General features: G+C 40.2%; 1 long non-coding RNA gene and 1 other non-coding gene across 3 annotated transcripts; one reads left to right on the top strand and one right to left on the bottom strand.

The window, feature by feature from the left end:
- Positions 1-2,948: 2,948 nt before the first annotated feature.
- On the bottom strand, positions 2,949-3,112 carry LOC128113892 (U1 spliceosomal RNA). The gene has a single exon (XR_008219697.1). It is a non-coding gene; the product is annotated as a U1 spliceosomal RNA (small nuclear RNA).
- A 5,623-nt stretch (positions 3,113-8,735) lies between these two features.
- On the top strand, positions 8,736-24,219 carry LOC128113519 (uncharacterized). 2 transcript variants are annotated; one of them, XR_008219519.1, is made up of 3 exons: positions 8,736-9,216; positions 20,977-21,402; positions 22,634-24,219. It is a non-coding gene; the product is annotated as an uncharacterized LOC128113519 (long non-coding RNA). The 2 variants fall into 2 exon arrangements; XR_008219518.1 differs by lacking the exon at positions 22,634-24,219 and having other exon boundaries at positions 20,977-22,177.
- Positions 24,220-25,060: the final 841 nt, after the last annotated feature.

The raw sequence follows: 25,060 nt of genomic DNA, 5'->3' as shown, positions 1-25,060 counted from the left end.
AAAAGCTGTGCAGATACTCCCCAGCAAAAATCAAGCAGTTTCTGCCAGTAAGAATCCACACAAAATTTATAAAATACTCCAGAATATGTAGTGAGCCACTCCATTTTGATAAGCTATTTTAACACTGTTACTAGTTTTCTCCAAACTATTTCCTGAGACAACAAAGCAAGACATTGAAATAACCGGACACATGGGAGGGAAAGGTGGGGAGAGACAAACAGTCCAGCAACACTGTGTGAGACAATGGGACAGCATCACTACATTGTAGCAATCTTTGTAACCATAATGTTGAGTTATATCTTAATGGCCTTGGGAAAAGACATAGCATATGGATCAAAAAATTCAAAGTTAAATTATACCCCTGATGTTTTTCCTAAAGGACAAATAATGATATTTCTTATTTATCTTACTGTTTGTAAGGACTGTATTCTACAGAAATGTACTAAACAACTGGGGGAAAAAAGAGAAAATTTCAAAACAGAAAAATGAAGGTATGGCAGCAATTTGTTAGTTGCTTACTGTTATGAGTCAAATGTTTATTTCTCCCAGAAATAAATTATATGTTGCCATCTCATGCCTAATGCAATGGTATTTGGAGATAAGACCTTTAGGAGGTAATCACATCGTAGAATGGAGCCCTCCTAAAGGACATTGCTTTATAAGAAGTCAGAGAGCTAGCTTTCTCTTTATAAAATGTGAAGATACAACAATATGTCATTCATCTGCAACCTAGAATGTGGCCCTTGCCAGAACCCAACCATGATAGTGCCCTCGTTTCAGACTTAGAGTTTGCAGGAAAGTGAGAAACAAATTTTGGTTGCAGACAAGCCACCCAGTAGCTTCAGCACATGGGTACCTTGGTATACACATTCTAAATGAAAGAAAATATCAAACAAACTTGCTTTTCCTTTCTGCCACAAATGAGCCTATGGCCTCAGTTCTCCATTCATTAGGTGACATATATGACCAAGCTCAGGTGATTGCTCCTTTGCTGGGGCACAGTACATGAAAGCTGGCACTGATACATACTGAGAGCAGCATCACAAGCGCATCATTTGAATAAATGATAGAAGTCTGCCCAAGTGGCTGCATTTAATAGAGGAGTGAATAGTAGGGGGGAAGGGTTCTAATGAGCAGAAGGGCATGGAGTAGGGAAAATGTAGGAGTGATAGGGAGAGCCAGCTGAAACAAGAATGTATGGGAAAGCTATATAGGAACCTATTGCTTTATATGCTAATCAAAAAATTATGGGAGGGGGTTGAACAGAATTCTCCAGCATTCATAGATAATATTGCTTCCAGAAGTAATAAATCTTTAAACAAAACCCCACTGCCAACTATATCTCCCCATGAGTTGTTGGTCAGGAAGCCTCCAGAGGCTCCCAAGTCAACAGAATACTGCCATTGATTCTTACTGCCCACCAGAACTAGACAGTAAGACACTATTGCTGAAAATAACACACTTTAGATACTAGACACAAAATTCAAGTTGTAACTGAGTTGGAAGCTTCCTCCCTGCTGACTCAAGTTGACAGTGCTACAGCTTTGGGAGAGAAAAGTCATCAATGATGTAATCAAACTTTGGACCCTGTGTTCTACAATACTAACCCACCAGTCAAGATCTGCCCAAGAGACAATCATGACATGACTGTTCTGGGAACAACCAAACACTTCCATCTTAGAGCTGAAGCGACGAGAGGGAATACTTGTCTGGTATGGTAAACCTGGTCAAAGCCCACGGCTGAGAAAGTCACAAGGCCCAGGGGTGGAACCTACTACTGATGTTTCACTAAATGGATGCGTAACTAAACTGCCTTCTAAACACTTATGCATCACACACCGGTTTGACTCTCGGCCATAGAGAAATCTTTTAGCAGTGTGCTATAAGCAGAGACTCGGAATTCATCAGTGTTGAGAATACACTGCTGAGTTCTTAGTCCTGAATGAGACGTCTGTATCATTTGATTCAAGGCTGGATGCCACAGAAGGGATGGAGTATCTATTTTATTATTTTTATTATTAAAAACAATTTTAACTTTAAATATATTATGATAGAGTGTCTTTAAGAGCCCGAGAATAAGGAGTACCACAAGGCAAAGTCTTCTGGAGAAAACATAGCCATTGCAGTCACAAAAACACAGTATTTGTGACAACCTGCATAAGACTTTCACACACATGCATACACACCAAAAGAAACATGCACACACAGACATGGGTGTTACCACACATGCACATACATGCATATGCATTCACATATACACATGCACACACTGATTCACATCCATACACAGGCATGCACACACATGCACTCTTGAACATGCACACATATAAGCATACACATATACATGTGAACTCACACACACATGTGCACAAACACATGCACATTAATGCTCACACAAACATGTACACACACATAGATGCAGGTACATACACATGTACAAATACACATATGCACACATATGTGCATGCACATACACATGTACTCACACACACTTGCATGCACACACAGACACACATACATACACACATGTACACACTTACACACATGTAGGCATGCACCCACACATGCCCACACAGATATTAATGCACATGTGCACACACACACACAAACACAAAAACAAACATATGCATGTGTGTACACACACATGCACATACCACTCACATAAGACCACACAAGTGCACACATGCATGCACACATGCTCACATACACACACACACACACACAAGCACATACACTCACAAATCAAATTTAAATAATAAAAATGGGATTTTTCTGGAATGATAAAATTTTATTCCTTGCCTGTCAATTTTTAGATCATTATTAAATATCTTACATTTTATTCCTTATCTCCTATAAATATCATGCTCACAGATGATTATCATAGCTGTAAAATATGCAAATGCAGTTTTGTTTTGTTTTGTTTTGTTTTGGTTTGGTTTTTTTTTTTTAAGGGGAGAGCGCGAACGCAGTCCCCCACTACCACAAATTATGCAGTCGAGTTTCCCGCATTTGGGGAAATCGCAGGGGTCAGCACATCCGGAGTGCAATGGATAAGCCTCGCCCTGGGAAAACCACCTTCGTGATCATGGTATCTCCCCTGCCAGGTAAGTATGCAAATGCAGTTTTATGTAGTAAGTCTATTGTCTAATATGTGAGATCCTAAAACAAGGCACGGGATCAGGGTACTAGTCTCAGTTACAAAAACTAGTCCCTGCCTCCCCCAATCCATAAGAGGTACACTGTATCCCCAGGACACCTGGATGCCTGGAACTAAACAGACACCAAGCCTTATTGTACACTGCTCTTTCCCCTGTACATACATGCAAAAGTATAACACCTTTTTAGTCTTTAATAAGTGTGTGCCATGCATGGTGACCATGACCATTGCAGTCTGGGATGTGACAATAAACACAGCACACATTCATTTCTTTTCTTCGTAATTTCACAGACAGGTGCCTTGTTCATTGGTCCTTGGTGTTGACCATAGCAGCCTCAGCATGCCATTTGCTTATTCCATTACATCACGAACTTTTAACTTTTCAGGGCAAGGAAGCGCTTTACGGCTTCTCTTTGGCATATCAGGATTTTCAACAACACATTTCCAACAACAACGGACCATCACCAGGTCAAATAGATCTTACTTGAAGAGAAGCGTTGTCATATCTGCAAAGATGTCCTAGAATCAGGTGGACTACTGACTGCTAGGCAGGACACACATACAGCATGGGTAACTGGACATAAGATAATTACATCCTGGGGTGGGGCAGAGCATAACATCATGCTATGTGGTATGTGTGCAATTTAAAATTTATGAACTACTTATTTGTGGAATTTTCATTTAACTTTTTCAGAGCATATTAGACCATCAGTAATTGAAATCATAAAAACTAAAACCATGGGTAAGGAGAAAACTATTGGATAAATTCTATGTGTGAAGATTAAACAAACCCAGTAACATGCTGGGGCCACCATTCCTTTGTCCAGAAAACATAGTTATAGGACTACACAAGATTCTGGCTCTTAGGCTGGGTGGTGGTGACACATACCTTTAATCCCAGCACTCGGGAGGCAGAGAGGAAGGAGGATCTCTGTGAGTTCGAGGCCAGCCTGGTCTACAGAGTTCCAGGACATCAGGGGCTACACAGAAAAACCCTGTCTTGAAAAAACAAAAAGAAAAAACAAAAAAAAATCCAGCTCTTTAAAAAACATAGTTTCATAAACTATCTCTACACAGCATTTTGGTCGCACTAAACACTTTAAGCAAAGAACAATGAACCCAAAGGAACCACTTTTTGTAGAGATACTTGAAAGTTATGTAAACATAAAATAAACTACTGAATGAAGCTGCTTGAGGAAGCCATGTTTTATTCATTTTTATGTTCCTGGAACATAACTACTGATCATCACTAAACTGTTACTGAAAAGTTGCCACTTTTTATTAAACATTTTAAATAATGAAGAAAACTTCATCTCATCACCAAAGGCACAAGAAAGCCAAGACAATGTGATCTCAGATCCATTTTTCAAACTACTCTTAATAAAGTCTCTTTGTTTCTAGAAAGTTTCCTCACACCACTAAAATACATAGGACACAGCTCTGGCTAGTGTTCCAAAAAGGATGGTAGCCTTCCAAAGCAGAACCAGCTGGAAACTGGGGATTCAAACCTGCTGACTGAGCTTCCTCAATCAGAAAGTTACAATAAAAAGATCCAGGGATAAACATTTCCTTAAAACCTGCATGAACAGTCTGTTGGAGAAATTTAACAAAGATTGAAAAAAAAAGAACAAAAAGAAAGAAAGAAATCCAAGAACATTTGTCATGCTGAGTTTTTAAACTCAGTTTTTCCTATGAGGAAATGATGTCCTCTCAAACTACGTCATTAACAGTTCTACATTCAGGCTGCAAGGGAATGCTTACCTAAGCGTTGCCATGGTGTTTTACCTAAGTGGAAGAAAAATCATCACACAGGCTTTCCAACTAAAGATATCTGTCCTGTTCGAGAGAAACAGATGTAGCGTAGAAAGTTAACTAATCAATAAGAAATGCATCTGAGAGTTCCCATTGTAAAGGTGATAAATTGTAAATAGCTTCTATTCACATACTGATAATCATTGCAATGGGTGACATTTATATGGCACCAAGTTAACTGAGTGTGTTTGCACATTCATGTCCACATTTACTTATCACAGAAAAGCCACTTGTGTTTTTAACACTCAAGCTGTGGAGAGATAAGAATTGAAGCCCTTTATAACTTTTCAATACCAAAAGAAGACTTGCTTTTACAGCATTCCTCATCCCTGGGAGTCTGTTTTTAGGAGGCAAGTACCTTGAGCCTGGTACAGTGAACTGCTACAATAACAACCACATGTACAGTGCATTACAAAGTCCGTCTTACAATGCTCTCTCACAAGCACTTTCTCATTGCCCCGTGGAAACGCAACAATCCATTCAAACTCCAGAACGTGTATCCTACTTTGATTTTACAGGCAGAGACTGAGGCTTAGAAATATTTCATGACCTGCGTGTGATCCCACGGATACCAAGACTGATTCACTGGGAGACCTTGCTTCTTGAAATTACGGGAACACAATTTGGGCTGGTCATCAATATAACTGGAAACTGTCATAAAGATGAACTAATTGATTGCCTACAAGTTAAGAGAGAGCTCCTCTTACACCAGTGTGTGGCCAGTGGGGGACAGGAGTGGGATGATATAGGTCTGAAGTATTTAATATTTGGTAGCACACATTACTTTGTGAGGTGGAGCTGTGCACTGCTTTCTTTAATGCATGCTCAAGGTGGGATAGCCAGTCTTGGAAACATTCACTAGAAATCATTAAATCCTCAGGCAAAGGTAAGCAATCAGATTAGCCCCCTGTATATCACAGGAAAAATGTCATAGGGAAGAGCAAGATTTTCCAAAAACAAAATTTTAAATAACACTGGAAAATGTAGTTCAATCAAGAATTTTTTTTTTGAATTTGGATTTATGTCATTGAACTAGTAGGTAGTGTTAATAGTTTCCAAATGCCACTTAGCAAGTTCATGATGTAATACATTCCTTCTTGGATACATCTTTTGTCAAATCCATCTGTCTGTGGCAGACATGCATAGTTTTACAGAAACTTCTCTGCAACAGAAGTTCCACAGTCAGCCAAAAAAAAAAAAAAAAAAAGACTTTAGAAAATAGAGAAGAGCAGAGAGAATAAAGATCAGTTGCTGCTTTTGGAGAGACATTTTCTTTTTCCCACAGCCCACTGTCCCCTGGGCCCCTGGCAACTCTGAATTCCTTTGGTTAATCACTTGCCCTTTGCAAAAAGGGCTGGGACCCAGGCATGCCCAGAAGAATGGAAAGCATGAAGGTCCTAGAAATATCAGTCAACACAAGATACAAATATCCCCACACAGACCTACCAGGATCTCTGATTCCTGGCTCCAAACACTCTGTAAATTGTATACACAAATTAGTGTTTGATAAATAATCATAAGTTATTTCATTTATCCCAGAAAGAGCCCAAGAAAAGTAGTGTAAAGAATAAAGGTGAGAAAGATAAGGATGCAAAAGCTACCAAGGTTTTCTGTAATGGTCTCTGTCTGTTGCAAGTACCTAGGGAAGAGCACACCAATTGGGTATCCAACACCCAAATGCTCAACCCTGAAAACAATCATACAGGTCACATCACACAGACTGAACAAGTTACACTTAGGAATATATATGTAGATACATCTATGCATGTAACAACAATGAATTTGAAAGAGAGAAATGAGAGGCATATGGGAGGCTTTGGAGCAAGGAAAAGGAAGAGGGAATGATGCAATTATAATTCCAAAATAAAAGAAATATTTTTAAAAGCCGCAATGAAAGCTATGCTGTGATCCTAGATAAGAAAGGGAGCTGAGCAGGGTGTCGAAAGCTAGTCCCTCTTAAGGCAGCCTCCACCCACCACTTCCCACTCTTAGGTGGCCACAAACACCTGGGGAAGGGGTGTCTCACTGTCACGGAAGCACCTCTTACCTTTTCCCACTGACAGAGTTGATTAGGAATGAAAAACCGGAAGTGAGTCAACCACCTTTCCTAGCATCCTTGGCTATTATAATGAACAAACTCTGTTTTGCCACAGTGAAGGAACTCTTTATAGCATTTGTTCACACAGTAAATGCACTTACATGGACTACATTTTATTTCCATTTATTACTATCTTATGTACATCTGATTGATAGACAAGAATTCTATGTTGACAACACGTCTTTTAAAGAATTTCATCCCCTGGTATGATCTAAAAGAGGTGGTAGTTCACAAAGAAAAAATACTTTTAACAATAAACTTAATATAAAATTGAAATTTTGTAAAACCATAATGACTATGTCTCTCTTACAAGCTAATCATGTGTGCTGTTTAAATATGTACAACCCAAATTAAACTGCTTTAAGTCTATAAATGTTATTTGTACAGGACTTGGCAAGTAATTACGATAGCTATTAGGAATTCATATTTGCCACAGAAACTCAGGGTGTTAAAAACTCTTCAGATTATTGGTGCTTGAGACATACACAGCACAAATACATGGATTTGAATCAACAAGTCTAACGAGAAAAAATTGGATGAAAAGCAACCTGGAAAACCACCCAAAACTACAAGAAATAGTCTCATTTTAAGCTATATACAGAAAAATTATATATATATATATATATATATATGTATATGTACATACACACATATATACACATATACATATATAATATATATATATATAAATTGAGAGGATGAAATTTTTTATAGGCACTAACTCCATAAGCAAAGCCCTATCACTACCATTTTTGTGTGTTAAAGGCCAGGAGAGATCAACAGTGATTTAAAAGTAAAACAAACTGCTTGCCTTTACCAGTTCACACTCGGTGTGATTTCAGGGCTGAAACAGAGAGAATGGAGAGTGAGGCTCTCCCCCTTCAGTCTGCTCCAGCTTTACCCTGAACCTTGTTAACAACAGAAGTTCCCCCCGTAATCACACAAACCTATCAAGGGCTTCCTGGGCTAATTTGATCTTCTCCAACCACAGACTCCAAGCCGCAGACTTTCCACCCTTAGATTTCTGTGTGTGTATGTGTTTAATCTGCTTCTCACACAGCGTTTGAAAAGAGGCTCCCGGTTTCCCATCCAGCCCTCTGTCAAATAAACAAATTCCCCAAAGAGCATTTTTGCGCCAGTAATTATGTTAGTTATTCGTGGTGTGCATCTTAAATTAACTTGAGAACAGAGAAGGAATACTCCAGCTACCGTTTCTCCTTCCCGGCTCTCTGTTTGGACCTAAGTCCCCTCAGGGATATTCGTTGCTAATCACTCAGGTTTGGACAGGGCGGCTAGGAAACCCTGCAATTTGCCTGACTCGGGTCTCTAAACTATGCTTTGAGATCACTGCATTCTGTTTCAACCTGCTGGTGTTAGACTTTATCACTTTATAGACCCCCATAAAACAAGCCGAGTTAACAAATGCCTCCAAAAGCTGCCTTCAAATGCAGCTTGGCTGTGATTCACAGTGGGGAAAAAGCAGGAATAACCCTGCCAGGTCCCAGGAGCTTTGAGATTCATCGCATTGAACTCGATACATACAGCAAAGCACCTTGAAAATGAATCATTTGCTAGTTCAGTATTTTCTCCTTACAATCACTCCCTCCCAGGGCATGTAATTAATTTCCTGAGCTTTGAAAAAAAAAAAAATCTGGATTACTCACACAGTCTTGAAGATGCAATGTCAGCTATTTAGGACAGAAACATCCAAGGCCGTGCTAGGACTCAATGACAACAACATGTGCATTAAGACAGGAACTGGCAAGCCCCGGGACTACAGCAACTATAGAGCTGGTGCTTCCCAACCGCCGGGCTATAATCTATGAAACTGATCCCGGATCCAGCCAATCAGTTAGCTCCTCATAACAAGTCTAACTGGCTCTGGACAGCTGAAGGGCTGTGCTGGAGCGCAGCAGAGGAGATATTCCACACAGCACTCTGCTTATCTATACAGTCACTTTGCCTGGAAAGGCCAGAGGGGGGAAAAAAAAAACCACAGCTTCTTTGTCTCAGGGAAGGAGGACAGGTGATCTGCACAGTCTGAAGCCGGAGCAAGATCTCCTGGTGTGGCAATCCAAGCAAGTACCGGCGTTAAAGGACCAGAGCCACCCCCAGACACCAAAGGGCGAGCCCGCAGACAAACCCTGAGGTAACCTTCAGCTTCCCTTTTATTGTTAGCAGGAATAACGCTGAGAGGAAATGATAACCCACCAAGTTGCTTGAGCAACTAAACCGGCTTCTGGTTTATTTTTCTCTGTCCCGTGCTTTTTCGTAGGTCATTTGTTATGAAGTATGAGTCCGGGGAGGTTTGTGTCCCTGAAATAACATTCATTAGGGGTAGGGAAAAATAGGTAATTTTCCAAGAACAGCTTCACAGCTACCTCTCTGACAGGAGAGCCTGTTCATCTACTCCTGAGAACACAGGGCAACCGGGCCGGCAGGGAGGGGAGAGGCCAGACTGCATGCTTCTGTAGCAGGGAGGAAATAACTGTGCACATGGTGAGCCGGGAAGGGAAACTGCTGCTCGGCTCCTCTGCCTTTTGGGCCACAAGAATGTTCCATGAAGAGAGGGCTGGAGCAGAGAATATCGAGAATCAGAATCAGGGGACTTTGCAACGCTCGGAGAGACAGAGTTTTACTATTTCCCTCTCTAATACCTACCTTATTTACCACTAAATTCCAACAACTAATTATACTTGATATTTACTATAACATACGTCTACATTTTTTATTTATTAAAGAACCTACAAAAATATTTGAAATCACTACACAGGTGAGCAAAAGGTGAAAAATTTAAATTCAAAACAAAAAAAAAAAAAAAAGGAAAACAAGATACACATCGCCCCACACCCTTCACATACGTAACATCCTTTCCATGGTAACAAATGCAAATACTCAGTGGATTGGACATCTTCAACAAAATTTATAGCAAATGTAATATTAACAACAACAAAAATTCTTGCAAAAAAAACCTTTTCAAATAACTAAATCAAGTTATGTTTTCAAAGTGGCAAGAGAAGTTATAAAATGTTCCATTTGTGTTTTGATTGAATAGCCTCCCAAAGGGAGGGAAAAAATGCTTCATTTGGTAGCCAAGTATAAAGGACACTAATGGAGGAGACATTTGCATACTTTGGGCTTGTTATAGATAATTGACTGAATTCAACTTGAGATGTGACACCAGGGGAAAAAGTAGCAGAACACGGAGAACAGAAAGAAAAAATATCCACAGGCAATTTCTTCCCAGAATTTGTTTTTTGACTTGTGCAATTTGTGACTAGCCAGAAAAGAATGTTTTTCTCTGTTTAAATAATTTTTTAATTTAATTAGACTTTTTGACAGGGCTGCCGCCTATGGTGACCACACAAGAATAGAAATTTCTAAGTAAGGGTGTTAAAACTGGTGTCCCTTTTGCTCAAAGAGAACATAAATTAATTAGTTTGAAATGGAAAAACATACTCTTAATACTGTTGAATCTTCAATCCAAACTCCCTGATTTTTAACTGGTAATAAAACCTTGCTAAATCCCTCTTGAATTCTCATTTCAAACTCCCCATTTTAAGAGACAAGGCAAAGCCTCGTCAGCAGGTAGGTTCAACCTTTTGACACTGCCACAGAACGTTACTCAAAATCCATACTCAAGAACTACACAACTGACTTCCAAAATAAACTCTAAGAATCTTAAAATGCGTTATGGACATTGACAGCCTTGGGCTGGGCCACACTCATAGCTAGCCTGGCATGCATGCAGCCCCACAGGCAACAGACTGGACATACCTGGTGGAAAACTGAGACATGGGAGCCACCGCATGTTTATTTTCATCCAGAAATTGGCAACTAGAAAGAGCTCACCACCTCCAGTTCTGTAGAACATTGTCTCACCAGCCAAGGCAGTGGCCAACATACAGCAAGTCCAGGAGTGGAGCTTTTACAGCTGTTGTTCATTCTATTCTGTCAACACAGAAGCAACCCCTGGCTGCCTGACCCTCAGAGATACTGCAAGTTGTGGCTGGCTTAACTCCAAGTGGTTCATTGATTACTAATGACTGTTTATGCCAAATTACTAATGACTGTTTATACCAAATACACTAATGCCACGAGCTTTCAAAAATAACACCACAGTCTTCCCTCCAAAAACTGTAATAGTCATGGTATCTTGAGATAGCTCCTGCATCAGGACATTTTTCTGGGGATTTAAACTTTTTATAGCAACTGATGCTATGACACAGTTAGGGGACTCAACAATGAAAGAGATGACTTGGTATGAAGTATGATTCGATTTGAGGCAATTGTATAATCACATTTTTCATGATCCCTATTAAAAACAAATCAAGGAAGAAGAAAATAAAATACATATATCAATACTATCATTTTCTCTTGCCTTAAAATTGTTAGGCCAGCATGTCAGAGTCAGTAACGGCAGACATCACTCTCCAACTATTGGGCCTTGTATTAGGAGGCTCTAGCTTGAGAGAATATTCCCTGGCATCGTCAACAGTTAATCTAACAGCTATGGCATCAGGTATTGGGAAGCTGTGGAAAGCAAGGGTCACCTAAACAGCTGAATACAGTTCTTACTCATATTTCATTGACCTCAACTCTAGGGACAGGGATGAAGACAATCACAATAACTGAAGAGTAGTTCAGGGACATAAATTCTTTTCTGACCCAAAAGCATCAGCAAATTTCAAATATCAAAGCAGCTATGGTTGACTGAAAATGTCCCCAAACTTGGGCCAAGAATGATTTATGGGCCTATGAGCTAATTTGTCTGGCATTACAGTTTATAGAGCCAAAGAAGTTACTCACAAGTGACTGATATACTCAGGTCCACCACATTGGTCCATCAAACCAATTAAAATCGGCAAGACATTAACTATTCTATGTGACAGGAACAAACAGCTGTATCATTTTCACAATGCTAAACTCATTACCAAGAAACCTAAACATCAGAACCTCTTCCTTGGTAGGGTACATCTGACAGGCAGCACCATATGAGAACTTTACTTGAAAAAAAAAATGTCAATATTGCCTTGCCATAACAAAAAGTGTTATAATTCAAATTAAAAGTATGAATACTAAAGACTCAAGTCTGTGGTCACTGTGGAGATAGACTTATGTTCTTGATTTATATAACAAAACCCTTCTAGGCACAGAGATTTCAAATCAAATTTATACTTACCATATGGAGGGACTTTGAAAGGGGGTTTTGTTTTTATTGTTGTGTGTTTTCTGTTTTTATTTATTCTGTAGAGAAGATGATTGAATCCCGGACCCCATGCCGGGCCAACACTCTACTACTGAGCTACAATCCCAGTCTTAGTATCCACTTTTAACTCAGTCTCTCCTAAGAACATGAACGTATGGAATCACATTAATAATCTCTGTGAAAATTTTCTAAAATTCATTATACTTCAGCTCAACAAAATTATTTTTAACTCAGTCTTTTCTAAGAATATGAACATATGGAATTACACTAATAATGTATGCGAAAAGAATTTCAAAATATATTACATGATAGATCACACTTAAGCTTAACGAAAACTGTTATCTTTTTACACTTAAACATGAATTTATGTTAAATCAGAATTCTTCCTCTGCATAAGAAGACCTTGGGAGGAGAGAAATACACTTTGCTGTGGCCCTTCATGTTCTTTGCCCATTTCTCTGGAGTGTTATGAAGTGAGATATGCAAAGACTGGCGATTTAGTAAGACAAAACATTGGAGGTGCATTACTAACAAATATTGCTCAAACCATGTCTATGCTTCCAGCAAGGTTTCAACACAGATAGAGCCAGACTGTCCAGGTTCAAATTCCAGCTCTGGTATTTCACTGACAGTTTGGGCACAATACCTAACAGCACTTTAAAAAAGAATTATTATTTTATCATTTTCATTATTAAGCATCCAGATGCATCGGTATGGATCTATCATTCTCACATGCTGCACCTGGGGTAAATTTATAGATAAGATGTTTGTCTTGATGCCTCTGAGATCAAAGGACAGTGGGATGGTAAGTCACTGTTGTTGCTTGTCTACCCGGTCATCACGTGACGCTTTGAAACCAACCCTGCATTTGGTGCGTCACGTAAGCACACTTTCCTGGGATGCAACAAAGAAGGGGTAATTGAAGCAGACATGATTCAGAGGAGAGTTGGGACAAAGGTCAGGCACGTTAAAAAGCCTTGCATGAAGAGGAAATAATAATGGAGCCATTAATCTTCATTCCTGGTATCCTAACCAAAAATGATTTGAAAGGGGTGGGGGAGGTGTCGATCCCAAACTGTGCAGATTATCCAAAACACATGAACCATGTCTCGATGCATGCTGAATTCCCTGCTTAAATATGAGAAGGATTTAAGCTAATTATTCCTTTCCTCCCTTTGGTGAGAGTTTTCTCAAAGCATGAGACTATTAACTGAGGTTTTAATAAACTCTTTGAGAAGTAAAAGAACAGGTCAGTCAACTTGGTAAAGGTACAGCCTCCCTCCTGAAGGAGTAGAGACTGCAGTCATTCATTCCTCCATCCATTCATTTATTCACTCATAGTAGGCCTTCACCACTACCTCCCTCTACTTCCATACAAATACCCACCAGCCACATCTACCTGCTTCTAGATCCTGGGATGGGCTTCTGGAAATACAGACCCATCTTCTCACCCTACCAGCAAGTTAAACAACAATGAACCCCTTCACTGAGAGCCCTTTCCTGTTCACTTCCTCTTCACTGTGAGCCCTTTCCTGTTGACTTCTTTACTATGAGCCCTTTCCTGTTCACTTCTTCTTCATTGTGAGTCCTTTCCTGTTCACTTCCTCTTCACTGTGAGCCCTTTCCTGTTCACTTCCTCTTCACTGTGAGCCCTTTCCTGTTCACTTCCTCTTCACTGTGAGCCCTTTCCTGTTCACTTCCTCTTCACTGTGAGCCCTTTCCTGTTCACTTCCTCTTCACTGTGAGCCCTTTCCTGTTCACTTCCTCTTCACTGTGAGCCCTTTCCTGTTCACTTCCTCTTCACTGTGAGCCCTTTCCTGTTCACTTCCTCTTCACTGTGAGCCCTTTCCTGTTCACTTCCTCTTCACTGTGAGTCCTTTCCTGTTCACTTCCCTTCATTGTGAGCCCTTTCCTATTTACTTCCTCTTCACTGTGAGCCCTTTTCTGTTCACTTCCTCTTTACTGTGAACCCTTTCTTGTTCACTTCCACTTTATGGAAGATGGTTACCTCATACTATGTAAATTAAGGAATTAGTACTACTTCCCACATAATTTAGTGCTAAGAGAAAATAAACATTGAGAAAACTGAGGGCCATTTTCAGTTTAGGAAAAATAAAATGTCAAAAAGAACATGAAGAAATGCCAGAATTATAGTGAAATCAATAGACCTGCAGACAAATTCTTTTCTGGAGTTAGAAAATCACCCCTGGTCTTTCTCAAGTTGATAAAGAAATGCCATGAAGCTCATTATGTCTGCTGGAAATAATCACATATTTAAAGCTTTGTGTGGGGCCTGGCAAAGCGTAGAATATGCTAAGCCAAATCTCATTCATTCTCATTATCCTGCTCTCGGCAGAACACACTGGAAGGTCAGGGGTGTCTCAGACTCAGAAGCAGGCTATTAGCTCCCACTTCCCCTCTGTTGATTCAGCTGCCATAGGACATGATGTTTCTCCCTCAACGCCCACTTGTGACCCCAAGGCATTACCATGTGAAGTATTGTTACAGTCTGAGGACATAGGCTACCTACACTGGACATCCACTGAGAAAGAGGACTGGTGAGAGGCTCAAGATTTCTAAGAAATGGATATACTGGAGAACAGCCGCTATGTGTTAGATGAGTTTTCCCCAGGGTCCAGACAGAACATCTTAGTCCCCAAGGTTGCAGTATTAGGAGGTGCAATGGCATTTAAGAATGACTGACATTCAGTGGAAGGCTCTTGGGTACAGTCAAAGTGGATTGTGTTTGGTCACTCTGGATTGCATGATCTTGAACCTAAATATTAAAAATATAAGTGAAAATAAGTGTCTCTTTATTTGCTAAATAACTTGTATCAGGGATACAAAACTAACTAATACAGAAATCCCATGGCTAGGACCAAAGTAAAATTTGTCTTAGACTCTCTCCTAATCAATTTATTCCCCCCCCACAACATAACCTCCCTATGTTCCTAACTCCCTCCACTGATGGAGCCCATGAGGGGCTTCTCTGCTCTTCCTCTCATCAAAGGAATTAATTTATGTCCATCACCAGAGCAGCAGATTAAGCCAGCCTGTGAAAACACATTGAAATGTTCCCACTAACTTCCAAGTGGCATTTCATTGTAATAGGAATAGGCATTACAAGAAGACACACAAAAGGCAGACAGGGCTCTCTGGGCCTGAGAATCACACCACAATATCAGAAACTTTCCCTTAGAAGCAAACCTGTCCTGTATTCACAGCTGCGGACCAGGGAGAATGTCAAGTGTTGACCTCTCCATGTGAGGCCAGCACAGGGAGCCCTATACAGCCCTGCCCTGTCCCTGGGACTTGTGACTCTTTTTCTCCAGAGTGTGTAGTACCATCCAGCAAGAGGGGATTTCTCACTTATTTCTCAGTCCTATAATAAAATCAGGCACTGTTTTTCATCTCCTAAAAGGTAACTTAGCAATAGAAACACATTTGCAATTATCAGTATTAAGGATATGTGGTCTGCTCCCTACCTAACAATTCATGAGACTTTATTTCCATTTCTTTGTGTGTCATTGAAATGTGAGAACAGAAATCAGAAAACTGGAAAGAAAAAAAAAACATTACATTTGAATCCCATGTGCACTAAAAAACAAGAGGAGCCTTTAAACTTCATGTGCATAAGAATTATCAAATGGCATTTGTTAAAATGGAAGATCCTTGGTTCCCATTACAGGATGCCAATACCAAGAGTCTAGAGAACAGAGCCTAGGGATCTGCATTTTCATCGCCCAGTTCTCCAACCATGCTTGTAAAGCTAGCCATTTCTGAACTACCCTTGAGAAACATCAAGACAATATGTGCAAGCCATGTAACACAAAGTCTGGAGCATTATTTGTTTGCAATACTCACCAGCTATCACTACTAGGAATCAGAGTCAATTCCAGATTCACCTTAGATGTGGCTTATTGCTAAATAAAAATTCCACATAGGTGTGGTGGTACAAGAACAAGCCAGGGATTGCTTTGTGTAAAAGAGAGAAAGGAGAGGATGGATATGGGACACTGACAGCCTAATTCATGTTCTTCTAATGATCGATCCTTTGACCAGTGGTAAAAATCCTTGAGCCATGATTACCCCTCATTCTATACTGTCAACAGTTCCAAAAAGATTATTCAAAATTACCTAAAATAACTATCCATAGGCCAGAAATATTCAAAGGAAAAAAATATTACCATTTCATTTCTCAACCTCAGATACAGAGAGAAAAAAGGGGGTGCTATTTGTTTTTTCTTTTCACAGAGATTATTAATGTGATTCCATACGTTCATGTTCTTAGGAGAGACTGAGTTAAAAGTGAATACTAAGACTGGGATTGTAGCTCAGTAGTAGAGTTTCCAGGTGGCTGAGTCCACTAACTTCAATGCAATATAGCAGAACTAAGTCCAGCCCTGATTGGCTGCTGTACTCTACGAGTCTGCCCATCACCCTTTGTAGACCGTATAGGCCCTCTGCAGGTGGTTGAAGGCCCTTGGAACAGCTTCTCCCATTAGATAGGACAGCCTGAGAAATCCCTTGTTTTATGTACTCCTGGACATAGGACAGAGCTCTGTTGTGTAAGAGCATAAATAACAAAAGCTTTGTTCTTCCAGACCCAGAGGGGAACTGTAGATCTACGCAAAATCATTTGGTCTTGAAGTGCCTAAGGATGACAAGAATGAGATATTATTTTAGGCTCAACATCAGCACCAGTCACTCCATCTCCTCTCCTGGCTTTGGAAAACAATGATTCAATATGGCTATTTTCTGGCGGACTGCAGCCTTAGGAAAATACTAGTCCACATACTTGGAACGAGGGCTCTTCCTGCATTAAAACAAATGGAAGCCATTCAAAACCCACTCAGCTGTCTCCCTTTGAATCGTAAGCATAAGAACACAGCTGTTTATACTTATATAATGAAAAGAAAGTTGAAACTCTGAATGGACAAGGAATCAAAGCTCTTTTTATTTATTTCATCCCAGGTGCTTGACATGTGCTTTATGGCTTGATTCATGCAGTAACCTCAAAGAGGTTGGTTTTTATTCTCTGCATTTTTACTAAGAATAAGAAGGTTTGTGTAACTTTCCCTAAGGACAGAGTGGATAAGGCACACAGCTGAGAGTTCAGTCGGTAAGGAAGTACAAGGCACTCTAATTGTTCCTGTTCCGATTTAAGTGGACATGTCACATTTCTACTGACATCGCCTTGGAGGAACAGATGGATGTGTATCCATCTGCTTTGCATCACTGAATAATTTCCCACAGCAAGATCTAAAGTGTTACATGATAGGTTCTGTTGACTCCACGGGATTTTAGAGGACATATTGGCCATACTTTATTATACCAATCCCCTAACATTGTTTCTGGTTTTCCTCTATGAGTACACTTCTGCAAACACATTATATGCTGTACTTTTTGTACATACATTCTGTGGTTATCTCTTAGGGATAAGTCCTAAACTAGGAACTGTTGAGTAAAGAAGCTTTATATTTTACGTGACTGTGCTTATCAGAAAGATTATCTGGAAGCTGCAAAAAGTATGCCGGTTTCTCAGTCTTGGAAACACACCAGGTTTGGTCAACCATTTACATTCCTGGAAATATGATTGGGGGGGGGGGAGATGATAGCATTTAGCATGTTACTTTTATTTGTACTTCTTTGAATATTAAGAAGGTTAGGCCCCTTTTCCCATGCATTTGTTACTTGTACTTATTCCCCCAATTCATTATCCCTGTTCTTTTTCTCCCTTTATATCAGAGTCGAAAGCCAAAATTCTTTACACATACTTTCTCCAGCTCCTTACAGTGCTCTCCATGCCTGGGTTCTCAGAGTTCATGTGCTGGAATAGTAGAGACTTTGATTCACAGCCAAAAAGACTTTGGTAACATATTGCCAGGGTGATTAGTCAGGTTCCATAAAATACATTCCAAGAAGGAAAACTGGTTAAGTCTAAAGAGCACAAAGCTATAAACTCCTCCTTGCTTGTCGGCTTCAGAAGTAGGTCATCCCCCGCCTTTATCGACTGTTGTTTATCTTACAAGAAACAATGACCCATTCATTCAAACTTAATCTTCTTTTTCAGAAGCCTGATAGAGAAGTTTGGGTAGGAAGAGAGGCCAGCAGGAGTTTGGACAAATGTCCCTAGAAAGGGGGAACTGGAGAAGGGCAAAACATGGAGACACACACACACACACACCACCACCACCACCACCACACCACACTATGCACACACACTCCTATACCCCAGACAGAGGGAGACAAGAAACTTACCTGAGATGCCCTCACTTACAGGAAGATGAAAGCAGTGCACATTAAGTAACCTGTCTAAGATCAGCTGGCAGAGAGTAAGCTCCAGACTGGACAGAGGTAAAGCAGATTCCAAGTTGAGTCTCCAGAGTTTAGTACATTAATTCTACCTCCCAAAGTGAAAGGGTTTATAATAAAAAAAAAAAGTTCTATTAGGAATACTTTGCCCTAGGCCCCGGAATTTGCACAGAGGTGGGCAAGCCATGTGGTTGACAAGCATCTTCATTTCTAAAGTGTGGCATGGTTCTGACTAGCTGTTGAAAGACAGCTTTAGAGACAACGTAAGGTTGCCCCTTTCATCCTCTACTCAAAATCAATGAACAAATACACATAGCAAAGTGGGACAGGTACCCATCATTTTCCTTGTAAAAATCACTTGCATATTGATTCTGTTTAGTCTATCTTGCATGTTAAGGTCCAACGAAATTCAAGCTCTGGGTGAAGGAAAGTTGAGCCTGGTTATGCTGTGGGTCATTCCAGAGAGTCTCATGCCTTTGCTCATGGACTCCAATGGAGCCAAATCCCTGACGGAACTAGACAAAACTGTATTATCCCATCTCACCTACAATTTTTTAAGAAAATCTATGAAGGAGTGCCCCCAACATTCACACAACTAAAGATACCCAAAATAAGTAGCAAGTTAGTTGTCCAATGGCATTACTTCTCACTCTGCTAAACTCATTCTGGACCCCAACATTTACCTACACAAAACTATATTCTACCCATCAAAGATGTTTGATAAAGCCTTGAAGATCAAACATCCTCCATCTTGTCAGCATTTGAACACATTTTCTTCTGAACTCTTTAGCTACTTACATGGGCCAGCCGGATAGAATACACCGAGTTTTCAAGAACAACTGGAAGGTATATTTAGGAAAATGGGATTGGATTCAGTAGTGGGAATCGGTCTATGCCAGGAGATGCACATGTGTTATGCATGTGGCTTTAATCTCACAGTTCCTCACTATGGCAGATCTTTTTATCTGAACCGTAAGCACAAGGAAGCAGAAAAGGCAGCTCATTTCTGGGCTCAGCTGATTCCTCTGCAGAGTTTTATTGCCTTTTCATTGAGATGTTGGCAGTTCTGGAAAACGTCATGGGAAAAGCCTTTCTTGAATGTTAACCTGTCATGGAGATTAACTGGCTACCTGATAGCCTGACTACCATAGCTCCTTCCTTGACAAGAAAAACAGAGCAGTATCTCTTGCTGGTCCCTCTCCATGGAAATGGGATGCTTCCCTACAAGAGAAAAACTTTTTCCAAAACTCAGTACTTATTTTAGGGAAGCTCTGTGGATCCCCACCCATCTTCTTGCAGAAGTTGTATGCCTCTGAATCAAAAGTAAACTCTTCAAGTAAGTTTTAACAATCCTGTTGGTCATTACTGACTCTAAAAATAAGCATCCAAGAGCCAGATGGGGGAATGAAACTGTTGGTCAGTAGAATAGGTGATGCATGAATTTTCAGTAGAGATATTCTGGTCTTTGTAGGATATTTCTCTCTTCTCCTCTGATGTTTTTATAATATCATTCATGTTCCAGGGAGTGTTACATGAAGGCTGTGTTATACGCAATTAGTTTTTATTTCTTAAAACATTCACTCAATTTTTCTTAGTAAATTTGATTCATTATACCTTTCCTCTAAAAACAATGAAATAGGAACACCAGATGCTAAGAATGGCAAAAACTTCTACTTGGGTATATTTAAGATTTCCTTATAATACATCTTATATAATACACATTAGGGGGAATCACTAATTTCATAGACTAGTTAAAAATCTGGCTCAAAGTTAAGTGTTTGTTATAAGGAACTCAAAGACTACATGATAACTAATTCACACCTATTAGGATAGAGATAACGACAAGCATTTTTCAGAAAACTTTGAAGTTTTCAAAATGTTCTCATGTGTTATTTGTAATGATTTTCAAAGCTCCAAGGAGAACCAGGCAGGGACTTTTTGAACATACATATGAAGTGATATAATCTGCTACAGGTCTAGAAAGAAGGCTCAGTGAGTACAATGGCTTAATGCTAAGCCTGAGTTCAATCCCCAAAGCCTACACAATGGAAGGAAAGAACCTTCTCCCACAAGCATCCTCTGACCTCCACATGTACGTGCTCTCCCCACCACACCCCACTAGAAATAAATTAGTGGGGATTTTTTAATCTGCTGTACCCACATGTTAGCTCTGTGAATGTGGAAAGCTTACTGAAGAAATCTGAGCTCCAGCTTTCACAGCTGTAAAACATGAATGATAATAGTATTCCTGCCATGCAGAGCAGACGAGAAACTTATGATAATGGATGCCATAGGCACAGCAAGTAGCTGACATGGGTCAGGCATTTAGAAATGGAAATGAGCACCATTATAAGATATGACTGATGCCATTTTTCCTTCTGACAGTTGCGATCACTGAGCCTGGAAGAGCTTACGTGATTTGCCCAGTCACTACAGCCGCTGTTGTTTCCAGGGTTGGAATACTTCTCCACTCTCGCACAGGAAAGAGGTCCCTCTACTACGTGCAAAGGGGTGGTGTAAAAAGCACAATTATGGCAGACCACGGGTCAATTTATGGATCTTGAAAGAAGTTGATCATGCTTTCAACAGCCAAAGACTGCTAAATTAAAACCCTGCTTCTAAAATATTATTTTCAATAGGAACATAATTTAATTAGGAAGAAGCTCTCTTCTCCATTGGGGACAGAAAAATACTTCTAAGGATTTCATGTGTTTTACCTCACATTATCACTTAAACCTTTTGTGACCTGCTTTCAAATTTTTCCTAATACTGACATTTCTGAGTAGGTGGATCATCCACCCTTCAACTGAGGTGAGTATCATTTCTAAACAAAACATGTCCTGAACAACAACTCTGAGATGAAGGAGACCCATGTCCCCAGGGTGTCAGGTGGGACTTAAACAATGCTAAAAGTCACTGTTAATGGTGTCTATATTTAAATACCTTTGTAATTTTTTTCCTTAAAATAAGCTAAGGGGGGCAATTTGAAATCCTAACTGACAGCTCTTAGACCCTTCTCTGGTACCAAGACTTCACTGACGGAGGACTTGCACTGAAATTCACTAAAAATCAACTAAAAAATTACCTTCACACCAAGACCAGTCACTTTGAATACTCCTCCACGGATGCCCTGAGGAAGCTACACTACAATCCCGGTTGTTTGCTGCTGAAGTACAGCTCTGGTTCCTAAGTTGTGTACTGCCCAAATCACAGTTATCTCAGACATTTTGACCTGGACTTGTCACTGTTACAAGTCTCAGGGAAAGCTAGAGGATCTTGCAACTGTTTCCACACATGCCAGAAAAGTAGTCCTTGCCCTTGTGACCTGGCAGAAGACATCTGTGATTAGTGCGAAGAGGACAGTACCATGGTTGATATGAGCACAGTCCTTCCTTTGAATGAAGATCTTCTGTGAGTGACATAAACACCCCTTTCCTAGCTATAAATGTAGGCTCGCTGCGAACATATGGGAGACACCTATACTAAACACCATCCTCCCCCAAATACTGTAACACTGGGATTAATTTAAAATAAAAAACTTTCTGAGTCTGGGTTACCTCGCTCAGGATGATATTTTCTAGTTCCATCCATTTGCCTGCAAATTTCATGATGTCATTGTTTTTCCTCTGCTGAGTAGTACTCCATTGTGTGTATGTACCACATTTTGTTTATCCATTCTCCAGTTGAAGGGCATCTAGGTTGTTTCCAGGTTCTGGCTATTAAGAATAATGCTACTATGAACATAATTGAGCATGTATCTTTGTGGTATGATTGAGCATCCCTTGGGTATAGGCTTGGGAAGATGAATAGGAAGTTCACTTACACAACTTAAGTAAAACATAGCTCTATGAACAGGTGAAGATAGGTTTCTTCCATATCCCAGAAATGAATCAATATTTATATGTATAATTCAGCTATTATTTGGCTTAGAGGGTTTATTGGGAAATGTTATCATTTATACTATTTTCTACAGAGAAAATATTTTACTGTTTAAAATAACCCTGGACTTTTGAATTATAACCTGTTTTCATGTTCAAAAAAGAACTTCTCTTGGGTCATCTTTTACTGCCTCCTTTGGTCATCATCATCATCGGCAGAGTTGGATGTAACGTGGAGAAGGATGTAACATGGAGAAGGATGCAACAATGGCTGTGCAGGTGACAGTGGCAATGACAGCCATGGTACCAGTAGTATCAACCATAGCAACCACAGGTATGGAGGCAACAGTAGCAGAGAGGCAGAAACAGAGGTGGTAGTCGGGGAGGCAGCCTCCAACAGCACCACCAGGAGGGTGGCAGTAGTGACAGGGGCAATGGTGAACAGAGGCAGCTGGAGAGTTCCAGGGAATGCCCAGGGCAGAAATAACAAGAAACAGGAGAAACAACCTAGGCCCAGAAGCTGGGATCATATCTGCTGTCGAAGTCTAGGAATCCCAACTTCCTAGACCTGTGTAAGAGCTGCAGTGCTTGTCACAAGAGAGCCAAGAATTTAGCGTCCTGAGGCCTGGACCAGAACAGTAACACTAGAGAAGCAGTGGGCTATCAGTCCCTGTCCATCTGCTGCCAGGAATTAGTGGTGAAGAGACTGGTAGGTACCAGCACCAGAAAACTGACTCTTCCTCTACCCATAATTCCCCCACTTGAATCGACCAAAAGATCCACAGTTCATCAGTAACACGTCCAGATGGTAGAGGAGGTCACAGTTCAAGCATCCTATCAAATCAGCAGTCCATTACCTCAAAGCATTAATTTCAACATTTTAAGACTTTTGATGGCCTCTGACATGGAACAAGCAGAATATTTTCATATGCATTCGTCCAGTTCCACAGCAAATATGAATTCTGTAACATGGGGCATTCTCTTTAGAACTTTAAAAATATTGTATTCAATATTCATACATGTATGTAATGGATTTTGATCAAATCCACCACTTACAATCGCTCCCCTTACCTTCCCTACCACTTTCTCCTCTCACTTCATGTCCTCTTTACATGTACTCACTGAGTGCTGCCTGTATGTACATGAGTTTGAACCATCTGCTGGAGCATTGGTAGCCTATCAGGATTTGATCCCTGAAGAAAACTGACTCTCCCTCCCCCAGCAGCCATCAAGTACCAATAGCTCCTCAGATCGGGGTGGGACTTTACCTTCCCCATCTGTGCTGGGATTTGGGTTGGCTGAATCTTGTATCAATCTTGAGCACGCAGTCCCAGCTACTATGAGTTCAAGTTATGCAACTGGAACTTGCTTATAAGTTACTGCATGCATTGACAAACATTTTAGACCTAAAACCTCAGGTTAGGGCCTTAGACAAGCACAATGTAATGGTGCTTTCCACAGCAAGTGTCTTGTGATGTTCTGAAATACTGCGGTTGAGTTTCGTGCTTCCATACCTTCTGTTCACATAGATACAGCATGTGGAACAAAGATATTCATATTAGTATCAGCAACCGTAGTGAATGAAAATGGAAGGGTATGAAAGAACTCAGGACATTCTCTCCCCAACTCACATGGTAGAAAACAAATCAAAACATTACCTATAGATGGCTACAAGTACTCCTACACTGTAAATATTTGATTCTCTGCCTGGTGTACTATTTTGTCAATAAATATTCCCTGTTTTATGTTCTCCTTCTGTTTCTTTTATCTTGACTATTTTTCCTGCCTTTCTTTGGAACTGTTGCTTTTATATCTGTCTTCCTTTGCTATTCTCTGTATTATTACTATCTCTCCCTTTATCTATCTGTCCCTTGTTATATGACAAAGAATCAAGAATCTATTGAAATGTAAGGCTATGGTATCATTACTCTTATCAACTTTGTTACTCATGTCAAGACATAGCTAAATGTTTTCTCCATTCATACTTTCATATCTACAAATTTTCCTCCTGCTTCTTGTCTTATCTGGGCTTCTACAGCTTTCTCAGAATACAGCATATAAATATTAATCATAGAAGCCGAGCTGAAAAATTTTCCATTAATGCCTTTGAAAGTTTTTGAGAGCTTTATCTTGAACACTGTATCTATATCACTCTCCCCTGCCTCCAAGTCCTCCTGTCCTCCTTCCAAATTCATGATCTCTTTGTCAATAATTATTGTTACATGTGTGCATGCTCATGCGCTCTCTCTCCTGAGTTCCTTTAACATTGCTCATATGCACAAGTGTCCAGGGCTTGACATTAAAAAGCCTGTGTGGGAGCTTCTTTTTTTTTCTGGAGCTGAGAATCGAACCCAGGGCCTTGCACTTGCTAGGCAAACACTCTACCACTGAGCTAAATCCCCAGCCTGGGAGCTTCTTCCTGAAAGAAATGAATTCTCCCTCTCTCTACAACACTGACCACTTGTAGCTCTCTATCTAGGGGTGAGACTCTGTCTACATTAACATGTCAACTGGTGTTGTCATTATACTGATCTTGTCCATGCAGTCATACTGTCAAAGAGATGGTGGGCACATTTTCCTTGTCATGTCCA

The sequence above is a fragment of the Peromyscus californicus genome, unplaced genomic scaffold (assembly GCF_007827085.1).
Source record: "Peromyscus californicus insignis strain IS unplaced genomic scaffold, ASM782708v3 Scaffold_18__1_contigs__length_77618521, whole genome shotgun sequence".
NCBI classification, from domain to species: Eukaryota; Metazoa; Chordata; class Mammalia; order Rodentia; family Cricetidae; genus Peromyscus; species Peromyscus californicus.
The sequence above is the reverse complement of the archived record's forward strand: the minus strand, read 5'-3'. Positions and strand labels throughout refer to the sequence as shown.